This window comes from Geotrypetes seraphini, chromosome 3 (assembly GCF_902459505.1).
Source record: "Geotrypetes seraphini chromosome 3, aGeoSer1.1, whole genome shotgun sequence".
Classification (NCBI taxonomy): domain Eukaryota; kingdom Metazoa; phylum Chordata; class Amphibia; order Gymnophiona; family Dermophiidae; genus Geotrypetes; species Geotrypetes seraphini.
Window position 1 is genome coordinate 324,299,092 of NC_047086.1, and position 14,740 is coordinate 324,313,831.

Sequence of the window (14,740 nt, forward strand, 5' to 3'; positions counted from 1 at the left end):
GGAAGGAGACTCCTTAGCTTTGGGTTTGGATGTTACACACTCCCCTCCAGAGTGCAATCTTCCGCCCCATCTCATGGCCCCTGCCACTCTAGTGGGGCTTCTTCAAGCGGAAGAAAGTCGCTTGTTCTGAGGCCCCAGTTGGGGGAGAGACTGCAATTGAGTCTGTGGGACTGTTTGGAAAGATTAAGAAACAGACAGCCATAGTTGCTGACAAGAAGTCTTCTGGGGCAGTGACATTGGAAAGTATTTGTACTGCTCTCCAGAAGCTGGATACAAGGGAGACATCAGCCAGAGAAATTTTGTCTCTTGAGAGTAAAGTCAATAATTTATCAAAAAGTTTGGATGGGACTAAAATAGAATCCTTCATGCAAATAGCATCTTTAAAGAAGAAAATAAGAACACCGAAAGACACTTCTTCTATAAAGACAAACTTGTAATTCACAGAAAGATCGAGTTCTTAGAAAATTACAATAAAAAATTAAGAGGTACATAATCAAAACAAAAATATGTCTAAGAACACTCCTAAATCAGCACTTGGGCGATCAAAAAGACAAGTCGTCCAAGTACCGATAACCGAACAGGGTTTTAGATGTATCAAAAATCAGCTTAGGCATTTTGACTGCCTCTGTGTGCCCAGAGTGAAAAGCGGTATTTTTGGAGGAGTGGGTAGGGTGAAAGGTGGGCTGGATGTGGGCCAACCTAGACTTAGTCATCTGGCAGCCATAATTGAAAAGTTTAACAGGTTGCGATGGAACTTATATGTTTTGACTTAGACCAAAAAAGGTATAAGTTCTGAATTGGGCCACTGAGCTGATTGCGGCTGCTGTGATCATTTCAGCGGCCCAGATAACCCTCCACAACAATCACCGGCAGGAGGGATGTCCAGTCCCTCCTGCCCAAACCTGCTGTGATCCCTTGTAATGTTCCCCGGCAGGAGGAATGCCCAATATCTTCTGCCCGAACTACTGCGATCCCCTACAACTATCCCCGGCAGGAGGGATGCCAAATCCCTCCTGCCCGAACCTGCCCCGATTCCCCGCAAGCATCGCCAGCAGGAGGGATGCCCAGTCCCTTCTTCCGGATATCCTGAACCCCCACTGCCAAGGTAGGCCACCTGACACCCCCCCCCCCCGCCAAAGTAGGCCACCTGACCCCCACCCCCCAGCCCAGCTAGAACCCTCCCAGCCCAGCGAGAAGCCCCCCTTGCCTAGCCCACCTAAACCCCCCCTACCTTTTAGAGTTGGCCATCCAGAGGGACCCTTCCAGGCTCCGGCTGGAAGGCCTGCCTTCACCAAAATGGCAGGCCTTCCCCTTCCCAGGGCTTTGTGGGATACACAGGGGAAGGGCCTAAGGCTCTGATTGGCCAAGGCGCCTAAGGCCCCTCACACAGGAGGGGCCTTAGGCGCCTGGGCCAACCGGAACCTTAGGACTGACTCCCAGTGCATTCCGGGATTCGCAGGGAGTGGCCTAAGATTCCGATTGGCCAGATCCCTTAGGCACTGATGGGAGAGACTGAATTTTTTTCAATTTTATTTTTTTACAACTTTTTCAATAACTGTAGGCAACTGTGGGGATGATGACAAGGAAGCACTAGAACAAGAGAGCAAAGAATAAAGGTGAAAGGCGATACACACAGGAATAATCAAAATAAATATTTTTTTTAATGAAAAAATGGTGAATGTGTGGAATAGCCTCCCAAAGGATGTGATAGAGAGGAGGATAATATCTGAAGTCAAGAAAGCCTACATAGCATCCAAGCTACGTCTATACACCCCTTACCGCCCCCTCCGCTCCAAAGCAAAACAAAGACTCAGCATTCCTCCCAGGAGATCTCTCCGAATGAGTACGGCGTACAAAAGATCCTACAGCCATTTCCTACCTCAGCTATGGAATCGACTATCCACACAGATCAGGTCGCTAGACTCACTAATGATCTTCCGCAGAGTAGTAAAGACCTTTCTCTTCCACCAGTCGGGCCATTAAAAACTACCTTCTCAATATACTTCTCCTAGTATTCTTCGCTATGACCAGTCTGATCTCTAGAATAAGCTCTGTTATTGTCTACTGTAACCTATTTGTTGTCATGACTAATCTGTTTTCAAACGATTGTGAATGTCTACTTGTAACCCGTTCTGAGCTTCTGGGAGAACGGGATAGAAATCAAAATAAATAAATAAAAGCTTAGGACCAAAAAAAGGGGGATCTTTGAGGAAGGGATAGTAGAGATTAGTAATTGGTATGGATGGATAGACTTGAACAGGAAATATGGTCTTTACTGGCCGTCATTTCCTCTGTTTCTATGACTTCGTAATAAAGCATAGAATAGTACCTGGATGTTGGCTTGAATGTTATTACTAAATACTACAGAATCGAATGGGGTAATATTCAGCCCATGGCAGTAAGCAGCTTGTAAGCATCTCATAGCCTCAGGATATTCAGTGTTAGGGCATTTGCAGCTCCTGGCATTGAATATCCAGCTATATGCAATGACTGATATTCAGACCATTGTACGGTTAGCTCGGTGGTAAAGTTAGCCTTTTTGCTGTCCTAACTTAATGTGTTTGCTTAGTGAATGCCTATCCTATCAAAGCATCTTGGCTTAGTGGAACAATGGCCTGAGGGTTTTTGACTGAAAATGAATAAGGAAAAAACTAATGGGTCCTATTACAAAGCTACACTGCCGAGCAGTGCACATTAAATGGCCGAGCCACCCACTGGATTAGAACAGGAGGCTCAGGCATTTAGCGCACGCTGATCGGTATTACAGCTTTGTAAAAGGACTTTTAAGTCTGCCCCGTTAATATGAATGATCTACAATTAAAGTTGCAGGTTTTGATATGTAAATTTGTCATTTGTCCTGGGTATATGGGTGAAGATTAGCCAGTAAAATTATCAGGATATCCACAATCAATATTTATAATTTGCATGAGCAAACTCCATTGTATGCACATCTATTTCATGCATACTTGTATTTATTCTGGGTATCCTGAAAACCTGACTGGTGTAAGGTTTAGCCCCCCAAATGGTAGGTTTTGGAGGGGTAATGTTGAAGCAGCCTTATAGTCCGCCAGGTCCCGGGTTCAATACCCTCGTAGAAGATTCTCATTAGGAAGTGAAATCAAATGACAAGCACAGCCAGAAGTGATTACATAAATAATATAATGTAGAAATAGGCTTAATATTACAGAAAGGCAATCTCTAGAAAGATACATAAGCTTTACTGGGTTACAAATGGACAGACAGAAATAGACATAAGCTTTACAAATACAGAGTGGATTCAGAGACTGCTTCTGTGCTCTTGTGAATGAGAGAGAAAAGTCAGCTTCTTGAATAGGTATTGTGAGGACAAAGAAAGAGTGAGAGGTAGAGAAGGGGGGGGGGGGAGGTGATGTTCCAAGCTTCGGGTTCCAGAGAGAGAGAGAGCGGGTGTTGCAGAGAGGAGGCTTTTATAGGTTGGAATCTTATTCTAAATATAGAAACTATTGTATTTCCCAGTATCTTTCTGTTTATCATTTGTAAACTGTTTGAAAAATGGTGAATAGGTTGAGTGAGGTGTGAGAGTCTGGAGAAGAAAAGAGGGAGAATTTCCAGTATCCCTCTGAATGGTTTCTGATTAACCTATCTGTGTTAGACCATGCACCTGGGCTTACTGTATATCTTAAGCCATTCATCTTAAGCACCAGACATTAACACATCTTAGCTGTCTTTAGCACCTCTTCACACTAGAGTTCTGCACGGGAACAGGGATCGCGGGAATCCTGCGGGTCCCGCGAGAATCCTCCCTATCCCACGGGACTCCCACGGGGACCCCCCTCTGGCCCACGGGACTCCCACAGGGATGGAAGGCTTTGGAAGCTGGGTTCGTCCATATAATATAATGGACATGTCAGCCTTAGTAAAAGAGGGGGGTTTATAAGTTAATTATCTGAATAGAAAACAAAAAAAGGGTTCAACCACAGAGATTCCATAGCAGCGCAAACACAAAAGAAACTGTGGAATTGATGATCCTGTCAGAAGTAATTGCTGCTTTTTATGGGGATGGGCGGGGATGGAGGTACCGTATTTGCCGGCGTATAAGACGACTTTTTAGTACCTTAAAATCATCCCCAAAGTCGGGGGTCGTCTTATACGCCGGGTACAGTTTACATGCCCTTACTTGCGGGGCTGGATGTACTCAGTCGCGCGGCTTTTCTTCTCCCTACCTTCTCTGCTTGCAGCACAGAGCCGAACGGAAGTCTTCCCGACGTCAGCGCTGATGTCGGAGGGGAGGGAGGGCTTAAACAAAGCCCTCCCTCCCTCCGACGTCAGCGCTGACGTCGGGAAGACTTCCGTTCGGCTCTGTGCTGCAGGCATGGCAGGTAAGGAGAAGGAGAGTAGCCTCGCGGTTCGAGGGGCGGCTGCCCTGCCCCGGTTGCAGCACAGCCGGCCAGGTTCCCTTACTTTTGTGGCACTTCCCCGACCGACTGATAACAGCCCGGGTCCAACAATCCTCCCTGCCCTGTAGCCGCGAATCTAAATACCTTCTTACAGCAGCTGTAAGAAGGTAATTTAGATTTGCGGTTAAGGGCAGGGAGGTTTGTCGGACCGGGGCTGTTGTCGGTCGGTCGGGGAAGTGCCACAAAAGTAAGGGAACCTGGCCGGCTGTGCTGCACCCGGGGCGGTAGAGAAGGTGTGCGGAAGAAGGGGTCGTCTTATACGGCGAGTATAACACAAAACTCTATTTTTTAACTGAAAGTTGGGGGGTCGTCTTATACGCCCAGTCGTCCTATACGCCGGCAAATACGGTAATTCCTTGCGGGGATGGGTGGGAACGGAGAGGATCCTGGCGGGGAGGGGTGGGGACGGAGAGGATCCTGGCGGGGATGGATAGGATTTCTGTCCCCGTGCAACTCTCTACTTCGCACCTCTTAGCTGTACCAAGGTCCTTTGTTACCTTTAAGCACTGATGTAATTTAGGCTGTCTGGGTCAATCTGAGGCTCTTTGCACTGACATACCCTAAGGTCAGAAATGATTGCCCATAGGCCTTTGCTGACATTGGTAAGGCCAGCAAGTTAAGGCTGGGCTGACACCTGGCTCGGTGTGTCCCAAGGTCTGGGTTAAGAACTACTGCTCTCAATTAAGCATACTCAAGTTCAGCCCTCGAGGAACACAAACAAGCCAGATTTTCAAGATATCCTTAATGAATATGTGTGAGAGGTATTTGCATGTCCACTGCCTCCATTGTATGCAAATTCCTTGCTAGCATACAATGGTATAGTAATGGGGGGGGGGGCAGACTGCACCAGGCACTATCTTTGTGGGGCCGCCGGCACCTCTCTGACCCCCACATGCCAAGCTCGTACCCTCCCTTCCCCGTCCCTGTACCTCTTTAAAATCTTTGCCAGCGTGAGCATCTACTCTAGTCTGCTGCTTGCGCTGGCCTGGCTCCCTCTGAAATCACTTCCGGATCGCAGGACCAGGAAGTGACATCAGAAGGAAAGCCTACGCCAGTGTGAGCAGCAGGTTGGAGAAGCTGCTTGCGCTGCTGAAGATTTAAAGAGGTATGAAGAGAGGGTGGAGAAGGTGCGGGAGGGGGGAGGGTTGGCGCAGAAGGAGCAGGGGGGCAGAGAGGAGGGAGGGAAGTGAGGGTGCTTCCTTCCCTCGCTACACCACTGCTTGCATACTTTTTGATAGAGCTTCACTTTATATCTTTTCTATACTGGAAACACAGTAGGTGTTTAGTTCATCGAGATTCTATATAGAGCAAAATGCCTAATTAGCAACAGTGGACTGCTATGCTTTACATTTTATTCTTTTATTTACATAAAATTAAGCAGGAATCTTTCAGCCACATCACGTTATGGCAGCAGCATGGGATTTGCTGTATTTTTAATAACATTTCAAAACAGACTATATTTTTAATACATGAACTTGTGACTCTCACTGTAAGCTATCAGCTTTGAATCAGGCAATCAGTTCTGCTAGCTAAATTCAAAAAGAAAAGATTTTCATCAAGTTATTGGAACTGTAAGAACTGCAGAGATGGATTGAGAATGTTATTCTTATGCTTGAAGTGACCTACTTTCTGAATTTTATAGAGACACTGAATGATGGACCAGAACAGCTACAAGGTATTAAAGATCTATTCACCTTATTACACAGAAACATAGATCATAAGGCCTACCTAGAATGTCCATTATGAGGGGGGGTGACATGGTGGAATAGGGAATAGCAGTTTAATATGTGAAACAACATTAACTCCTTGAAATTAGCAACCATCAAATTGAAAACAAATTGTAGAAAATACTTTTCATGGAACACATAAGTTGTGTAATCTGGTGCTGGAGGATGTGGTCAACGTCACATGGAGGGGCATTTTCAATAATGCGTCTGTCTAACTTTAGACATTTCCCACTAGATGTCCAAAATTGGACTTCCAGAAGTGTCCATTTTCAAAAATGCTGGATGTCCAATTTTTTTTTTTTTTTTTTTAATCATCTAGTTGGACATCTTGTCCACAAGGATGTCTATATTTATACCTCATTTTTGACCACAAAACTGTCTAAGTTGAAAACGTCCAAATGAAGCCCATTTGGACTTGGGAGGGGCCAGCCTTCTAATGGACTGGCCACCCAGTCATGCCAACAGAACATTGAGCTACACTAGAAGGCACTGCTGTAAACTTCACATAAACAGTGCCAGAAGTACATGTCACCTTCTAATGTATGGTGAGCCCTGCAAAATTCCTCTAAGATCTACTATATTCACCTGCCTACCACCTCAATAGCCCTTATAGCAGTATTGTAGGGTTTGGGTGGGCTCACACTGTCCATAATAAATGTAGTAGTTAGAGTAGATTATGGGCCTGGCTTCTCCTTTCTATGGTTCACTAGCCCAACCATCTGACTACTTAAGATGTGATGCTCTATTAGGCTTCCCCATACCATGTGCTGCTGTACTATAGCCAGGTATGTACTGTTTTATTCAACATTTTGGGGGATGAAATGGGGTCATTGACCACTGAGGGTGTGTGTGGGAGTCATTACCTAATCCCTCCAGTGGTCATCTGATCAGTTTGGGTACCCTTTTGGTACTAAGATGCTTCTGAAACAGGTCTAGGTGAAAACATCTAAAGTTCCGTCCAAGACAGTCAGAGAAAGGTTTGATTATAGCTGCAGGACATCCAAGTCTAAGCCCGTCCAAATCCCACCCATTCCCCACCTCCCAACACACCCATTTCTACTCTGGACGCACAGTGAGTTACAAGTCCTGCTAGACATCCAGAAAATCATCTTTGAAAATACCCACTTGGACATTTTGTCTAGTAAGATGCTGTCATTTGGACGTCTATCTTTTTGGAAAATGAACCTCATAGTGTATATATCAGTGTTCAAATAAAAGTAATGAAAAGGTAAGAAATGCAAAGTATAAATTGAAAAATTACAAATTAAAGCATCTAAAACAGCATTCAGAATAGCTATAAACAGTTTTCACAGCCTACTTCAGAAAAGCAAGCAAAAAAAATGTATGTACAGACTTGGGAAAGCCATCCCTATTTCCTAGAAATGATCTGTGGGTCTTAGATCTACATTTTATGATCTGTCAGGGACTTAGAACCTGGACTGGCCACTTTTGGAAGACAGGATTTTGGGCTCGATGGCCCTTGAACTGACTCAGCGTATCTTTTGGTTTTATTTTCTTTAGTTTTATGATGATCTGGAAGCTTTGCCTCCCACTTTTGTCAGGACTCTAAATGTTGCAGAAAGATTTTTTAATATAGAACTTCTAGTAGCATTCAGCAAACTTACTTAACAGCCTATAAAAATTTGCATAAGCAAGAAATAAAATGAGACCGTTTTTCAAAAGTAAATATCCGATTAAGGGTGCCATCCATGGATTCTCATCAGATAGTGCCAAGATGGTATGAGATGAAGCATGGGTGGTGGAAGAAGTTATCCAAAGAGCAGCAATGTTCAAGCTGCTATCCGAATAATATTAGATTAGAAAAATTGCTCTCCTAACTTTATCCAGATAGTGGTTTGAATATTTCAGCTTTACCCAGATAACCAGAAAGAACATGGGTTGTTAACCTAGTTCTCGAGAAACACTTAGTATCACTGTCCTGGCAAAGTATTATTTGTACTAAGCTTGACAGTTAACTTAGACCCAAGTATAGAACATAACATAAATCTTTATTTATATAAACCCTAGTGCCTTTCGGTTCAAAGCGGTTTACATAAAAATGTCTTTGAAGAGTCAGCAAGCTACATTAAAGAAGAAGAGAAAAGAGAACTGAACAATACCAGGTGTAGTCTTGTAATCGATATTGTGGTCGAAAATGGGCAATAAAGTTAGGTGTTCTGAGTTTGGACATCTAGTTGGATATTCTGGAGGCCAAAATGTCCAACTAGATGATTTAAAAAAAAAAAAAAAAAAAAAAAAAATTGGATGTCCAGCATTTTCGAAAATGGACCCTTCTGGAAGTCCAGTTTTGGACATTATATTACATTGTACATATAGACCACATAGCCATTAATTCAACGCTGTTTACAAAAGATTACTAAAAATAGTCACAATGCGAAAAATAAAATGAATTTAGTCAGATATTTTGTAAAAAGATAGGTCTTCAGTTGTATTCTAAACTATTTGTAAGAATAAGCTGTAAGCAGAAATGTTCGAAATTCTTTATCATGAAGAGCTGCTTGGGATGCTAACGTGTGGTTTAGAAATTGTTTACTTTTGCAGCCCTGAACAGAAGGAGAGTTAAACAGGGGATGAGTTTTTCTACTATATCTATAAGAAGCTAGAGAAAATCTGTTAACCAAGTAAAGAGGAGCTGTACCATAAAGAGCCTTGTAACAAAAACACCCCAACTTAAATGTCCAAAGTCAGACTTAGACATCCTATTGAAAATGCCCCTCAAGGTATTTGCAGTGTTTTGGTCACAGACCCTAACGAAATTGTGTGTTCCCCAGTTCAGGGCTATCCCTCAGACCTAGTATCTGAAAGGTCCTCTAAATCAGTGTTTTCCCAAGTCAGTACTGGAGTATCCTCTTGCTAGTCAGGTTTTCAGGATATCCAAAATGAATATGCATGAAACTGATTTGCATGCACTGCCTCCATTATATGCAAATCTCTTTCATGCATATTCATTGTGAATATCCTGAAAATTTAACTGGCAAGGGGGTACTCCAGGACCAACTTGGGAAACTGCTCTAGATCGGTGCTTCTCAATCCAGTCCTTGGGGCTCACCTAGCCAGGCGGGATTTCAGGATATCCACAATGAGTATGCATTACAGAGATTAGCATCCAGTGCTGCTTTTCATGCTATTCATTATGGACATCCTGAAAACCGAACTAGCTGGGTGTGCCCCATGGACTATGTTGAGAAGTACTTCACAAGATATGTGTGTAAAAGACTCTCAGATGTGTAGCTGCTGGTCACTAAAGTTTTAAGTTTATTGGTTTTTGTTTTTTTTTTATACCGACCATCAACGAATATCTGGACGGTTTACAATAAAATTTAAAAAGAGAAAAAAGTAAAATAAAATGTTAAGCATTTAAAAATGATTGGGTGAACATAAATAACATCGACTGGACAAACTTGAAAGTGAGGGTAAAAAGGAAGGGAGGGGAAAGTTACATATTGGAGAAGAAATGGAGAAAGTGGGAAAGGGGAAAAAACATATAGGGTGGGTCGCTTTATTAAAGCGGTTGGTTGTTTTGGAAAAGGAAAAGAGAAAGAGAATAAGGAGAGAAAAAAAAAAGAAAAAAGGGAAGAGTTAAAAGTAAGTCTAAACATAGCCAAAAACATCACGAAATAAAAAAGTCTTTAGGCTTATCTTAAATTTGTCTAAATGTTGTTCATCACGGAGTTGCTGTGGTAAAGAGTTCCGTAATGTTGGGGCAGTTACTTTGAAATTTGTTTTCCGGGTGTAGTAAAAGTCTTTTATGGAGGGAATAAAGAGAAGTTTTTGATTTGCTAATAAATCAATTGTTAGACATCAGTTTCTGAGTTGTTTGTTCTACTGGAACATTCTTCCCTCAGTCTGTAACTGGAATTCATTGCCAGAGAATGTGGTAAAAGCAATTCGGTTGGCAGGATTTAAAAAAATGTTTGACTAATTTCCTAAAAGACAAGTCCATAAGTAATTATTAAGATGGACTTGTGAAACTCCACTACTTTTTTTTCTAGGATAATCAGCTTAAAATCTGTTTTACTCTTTTGGTATATTGGCAGGTACTTGTGACCTGGATTGGCCATTGTTGCTAATAGGATAGTGGGCTTGATGGACGTTTAGTCTGTTCCACATGGCAATGCTTCTGTCCTTAACTGTCCTCGGTGCTCTGGTCCTGGTCGAGCAACATGAAGAAGTGAACTAAGAACAGACATAGGGCTCCTTTTACTAAGCTGCTCTAGCGGTTGTAGCGCGCACTAGACACTAATGCCAGCATTGAGCTGGCGTTAGTTCTTGGCGTGTGCGGTAATGCAGCGTGCGCTAAAAACGCTAGCGCACCTTAGTAAAAGGAGCCCATAGGGGCAACCAAATATTACCACTATCATACACCACCTTTAAAGTACAAATCATCTATTAACCCCCCCCCTTTACAAAACCACGAAAGCATTTTTTAGCACAGGCTGGAAAGCTGAATGCTCTGCGCTGCTCCTGACCCTCATAGAGTTCCTATGAGCGCAGAGCATTCAGTGCGCCAGCCTGCACTAAAAACCGCTTCCGTAGTTTTGTAAACGAGGAGGTTAATGTGATACACTAAGAAGCAGGTTTAGAGCTTCTTATCACCTACAGTTTTATTTCTTATAATATTTGAATGCAGACATATTTGCAGTGAATAGATTTCTGCCAAGTTGTTAGCCATACAATAGGCAATCAAATCTGCAGTGTATCTGGGTGGATAATAATCTGGCTAGCTCAATGCATTTTTTAGCATACTATTGGAGCTCTGAGAACTGCTGATATCTTTCACGTTGAGAATATCATTCCAATCCGTAGGTTGTTTCCTTTTAGAGACACTAGAGCACAGTACTACTCGAAAGGGTCCAGAGAAGAGCGACTAAGATGGTTAAGGGGCTGGAGGAGTTGCCATACAGTGAAAGATTAGAGAAACTTGGCCTTTTCTCCCTCGAACAGAGGAGATGGAGAGGGGACATGATTGAAACATTCAAGGTACTGAAGTGAATAGACTTATCAAGCTGCGGTAGGGGTTTAACACGCGTTAAACCGCCTGCCACGCTAGCCGCGAGCGCCTGCATTGAGCAGGCGTTAGTTTTTTAGCTGGCTGTGGGGGTTAGCGCATGATGAAATGTCCGACGGGCTAACCCCGCTAGCGCGGCTTGATAAAAGGACCTCTTAGTAGATAAGGACAGGTTGTTCACCCTCTCCAAGATAGGGAGAGCGAGAGGGCACTCTCTAAAATTGAAAGGGGATAGATTCCGTACGAACGTAAGGAAGTTCTTCTTCACCCAGAGAGTGGTAGAAAACTGGAACGCTCTTCCGGAGTCTGTCATAGGGAAAAACACCCTCCAGGGATTCAAGACAAAGTTGGACAAGTTCCTGCTGAACCGGAACGTACGCAGGTAGGGCTGGTCTCAGTTAGGGCGCTGGTCTTTGACCAGAGGGCTGCCTCATGAGCGGACTTATGTTCTTATGTCTCTCAAACTGTGTGCCAGGGCACAGTGGGGTGCCCCGAAGAGATTCCGGGTGTGCCATGAAAGATTTCAGTATTTTACTCTATTTTTAAAAATTCTCTTCATAAGTATACACAAGAATAGATGAAATGTACGTCGCGTATGCAAGAGTCTTTCAACGTTATGAGCATCTGTGTGCATAAGAATACAACCACCCAGACAAGCATCATTTTTTGACGCGATTGGTCCTTGAAAACTAATGGCCTGTAATTTTATATTTATTTTTTATGCAGTAGTTATTCTAACTTCAGCAACAAAGCAATCAAGGCTTTGTTACCGTTTGGATCTTCTTATCTTTGCGAACTTGAATTTTTAGCTTGGACAGAAATTAAATTAAAAAAAAAAAGAAGAGATCAACCACAGGTGGTGGATGATGAAATGTGTATTTACTTATTGACTATCAAGCTGCATTTTCAGTTAATTTGTACTCAAAAACAAGCACATTCACCACATTGATTAGCAATTCTATTCTATCTACTTTAGTTTTGCCATTGTTACAATTACCCATACATAGCTTAAGGAACTTTAAATAAATAACTCTCAAATTTAAGGATAGGATATAATGGACGCATTAGTGTTTAGCGCACGTTATTATATAACATGCACTAAATTGACTAACATGCCTTAATAAAACGACCCTTTAATTTTTTGTTTGTTTTGCAATTTTATAATTTCAGTTATAATGTGCCGTGAAAAACATATGCTCAATTAAGTGCACTAGAGCTAAAAATGTTTGAGAGACACTGCATTAGAGAATAGGTTAACACAAATTCAACAACTCCTCAGGTCTTGGACTCATTATGAAGGTTTTCCTATTCCACTGTTTCAAGAAAAATCTGTCAGTTCATTTCATAGTTTCTAATTGGATACAGTACAGAGAAAAAGACCTGAGTACCTGAATAAATTCATCTAAACCAGGGGTCTCAAAGTCCCTCCTTGAGGGCCGCAATCCAGCCGGGTTTTCAGGATTTCCCCAATGAATATGCATGAGATCTATGTGCATGCACTGCTTTCAATGCATATTCATTGGGGAAATCATGAAAACCCGACTGGATTGCGGCCCTCAAGGACGGACTTTGAGATCCCTGATCTAAACCGTTCTGAGCTCCCTTGGGAGAACGTTATAGAAAATTGAATAAATAAATCCACCGCTATCAATATCTCTCTTTATTTGTACAGATGTGCATTTCTTAGATACACATCACAGTGTCACTCTTCACCTGGAAAAATAGGAACTTCCGTTTTGAAGATGTGAAACTAGGGGCTCCTTTTACTAAGGTGCACTAGCGTTTTTAGCGCACGCACAAAATTACCGCTCGCTAAACCATGCAGTACGCTTCTAGAATAACGCCAGCTTAATGCTGGCATTAAGGTCTAGCGCGTGGGGCAATTTAGCACGCGCTATTCCGCACGTTAAGGCCCTAATGCGGCTTAGTAAAAGGAGCCCTAGGTGATGGATCGCTTGCAGCTTTACTTTTTCTTCTCCCCAAAGTTTTCACTGCAGAAGCTTGCAATCTCCAGCTCCTCCTCTGGCCAAGCAAGATGCAGGCACTGAAAGGTTTGTGACATCATAAAACAGAGTGAAAAGCTTACAGAATGTTGATGATCTGACACAGAAAAGAGCAGATATTTGGTTCTCTGTACCCCATGCTTGTTAATGGATGACATGTCGGGAGGAGGTATACTTTGGCAACCTGAGCATGGCAATACTACTGTATGTTGCATAGGTAAAAATCCCTTGAATAAGAAAGCAGCACACTGTTGCTTGCCTTTAAGTTAATGCAGATGTAAAAAAATGACTGTCATTCTATTTAAACAGCTGGTACTCCAAATATAGATGAATAGCACATATTTATCACTCATCACATTTTAATGAATACCATGGCTTCGTACAGCAAATGATGAGCTTGCTCGCCTAAGCAGGAAATATTTTTACTACTATTTAATTCTTGAAGTACATTATTTATTGAAATACTGTTTCCACATTCTTAGAGATGAAAATGCTGACCCCTTTTCTCTTGTATTGGAGATGTTATGCACATGCGTAGGGAACTGGTTCAGCAGTTTCTCACTGAAATCCAAAAGTGAGTGTCATTTAAGTGTCAAGGGCTGGATCTGTAATTAGGCGGGGGGGGGGGAAGGGGGAGTGTTGAACCAGCAGGTTCTTCATGCTAGCATTATGAGCCTGCATTGGCAATCAGCCAAGGATTTCTTTCTTTATTATCCCCCCCCACACACCCCCACACACACCACACCATACCGCACATGCTTTGGTCACTGCAATTCAAAGCCAGACACTGTGTACCAGGGCCCCTACTAGAGCCCTAGAATCATGGGCCCTGAATTTATCCACTAGGTGTCACTCTTGAGCAAGGGTCTTGACTCCCTCTGCGGTGAGTCCCAACTGCCTCAGCTACCTGATATTGGCAATTGGTCACCACAGTGTGACCTAACTCATTTAACCTCATATAATGCATCCTTATCTGGCAATAGATGACAGGCCAATATTTGTCCTACAGAGGAGGACAGGAACCAGATCACAATGCAATGACCGAGTCCTACATAGCTCTACTAATGTAACTGGTATCTTTTTGGTTCTGTTTCTGAAATTAAGATAGTTTTATATGAGAAACTCATGAAGTTCACACTAAAGGGAAACTATTTTTCTAAAGTGTAGTAAGTTTTTGCACCTACTGCATTTTATCACCTCATTCCATTTGCTATGAGTTGGGCAGACTGGATTGATATGCAAATATTGAATTGGATTGACATGCAGTCATTTACTATGTATGTTATTAATATATATCAAGTCAGTGGGGTAACAATTATCACAATGCAGCAGACAGCACAAGGTAATTCATGTGTTAATTCCTGAATGAGCTTTAGTAAAATGATCCCTTTTTACTTACTATGAAAATTATAATTACACAAAGAAAAGGAAACAAAATAAACTAGTTAAATATTATACGAGGTCTGTTCAAAAAGTTCCAGGACTGATTTTATAAAAATGTATTAAACAATCTTACAACTTATTCCATTGGGTCCCCTTCAATGT

The 14,740-nt window shown here is 42.4% G+C and overlaps 1 protein-coding gene across 1 annotated transcript in view; it reads left to right on the forward strand.

Moving 5' to 3' along the window:
- Positions 1-14,740, forward strand: part of SLC24A3 (solute carrier family 24 member 3) — a 560,288-nt gene that overhangs the window by 282,042 nt on the left and 263,506 nt on the right. The gene's annotated exons all lie outside the window — the stretch shown is intronic.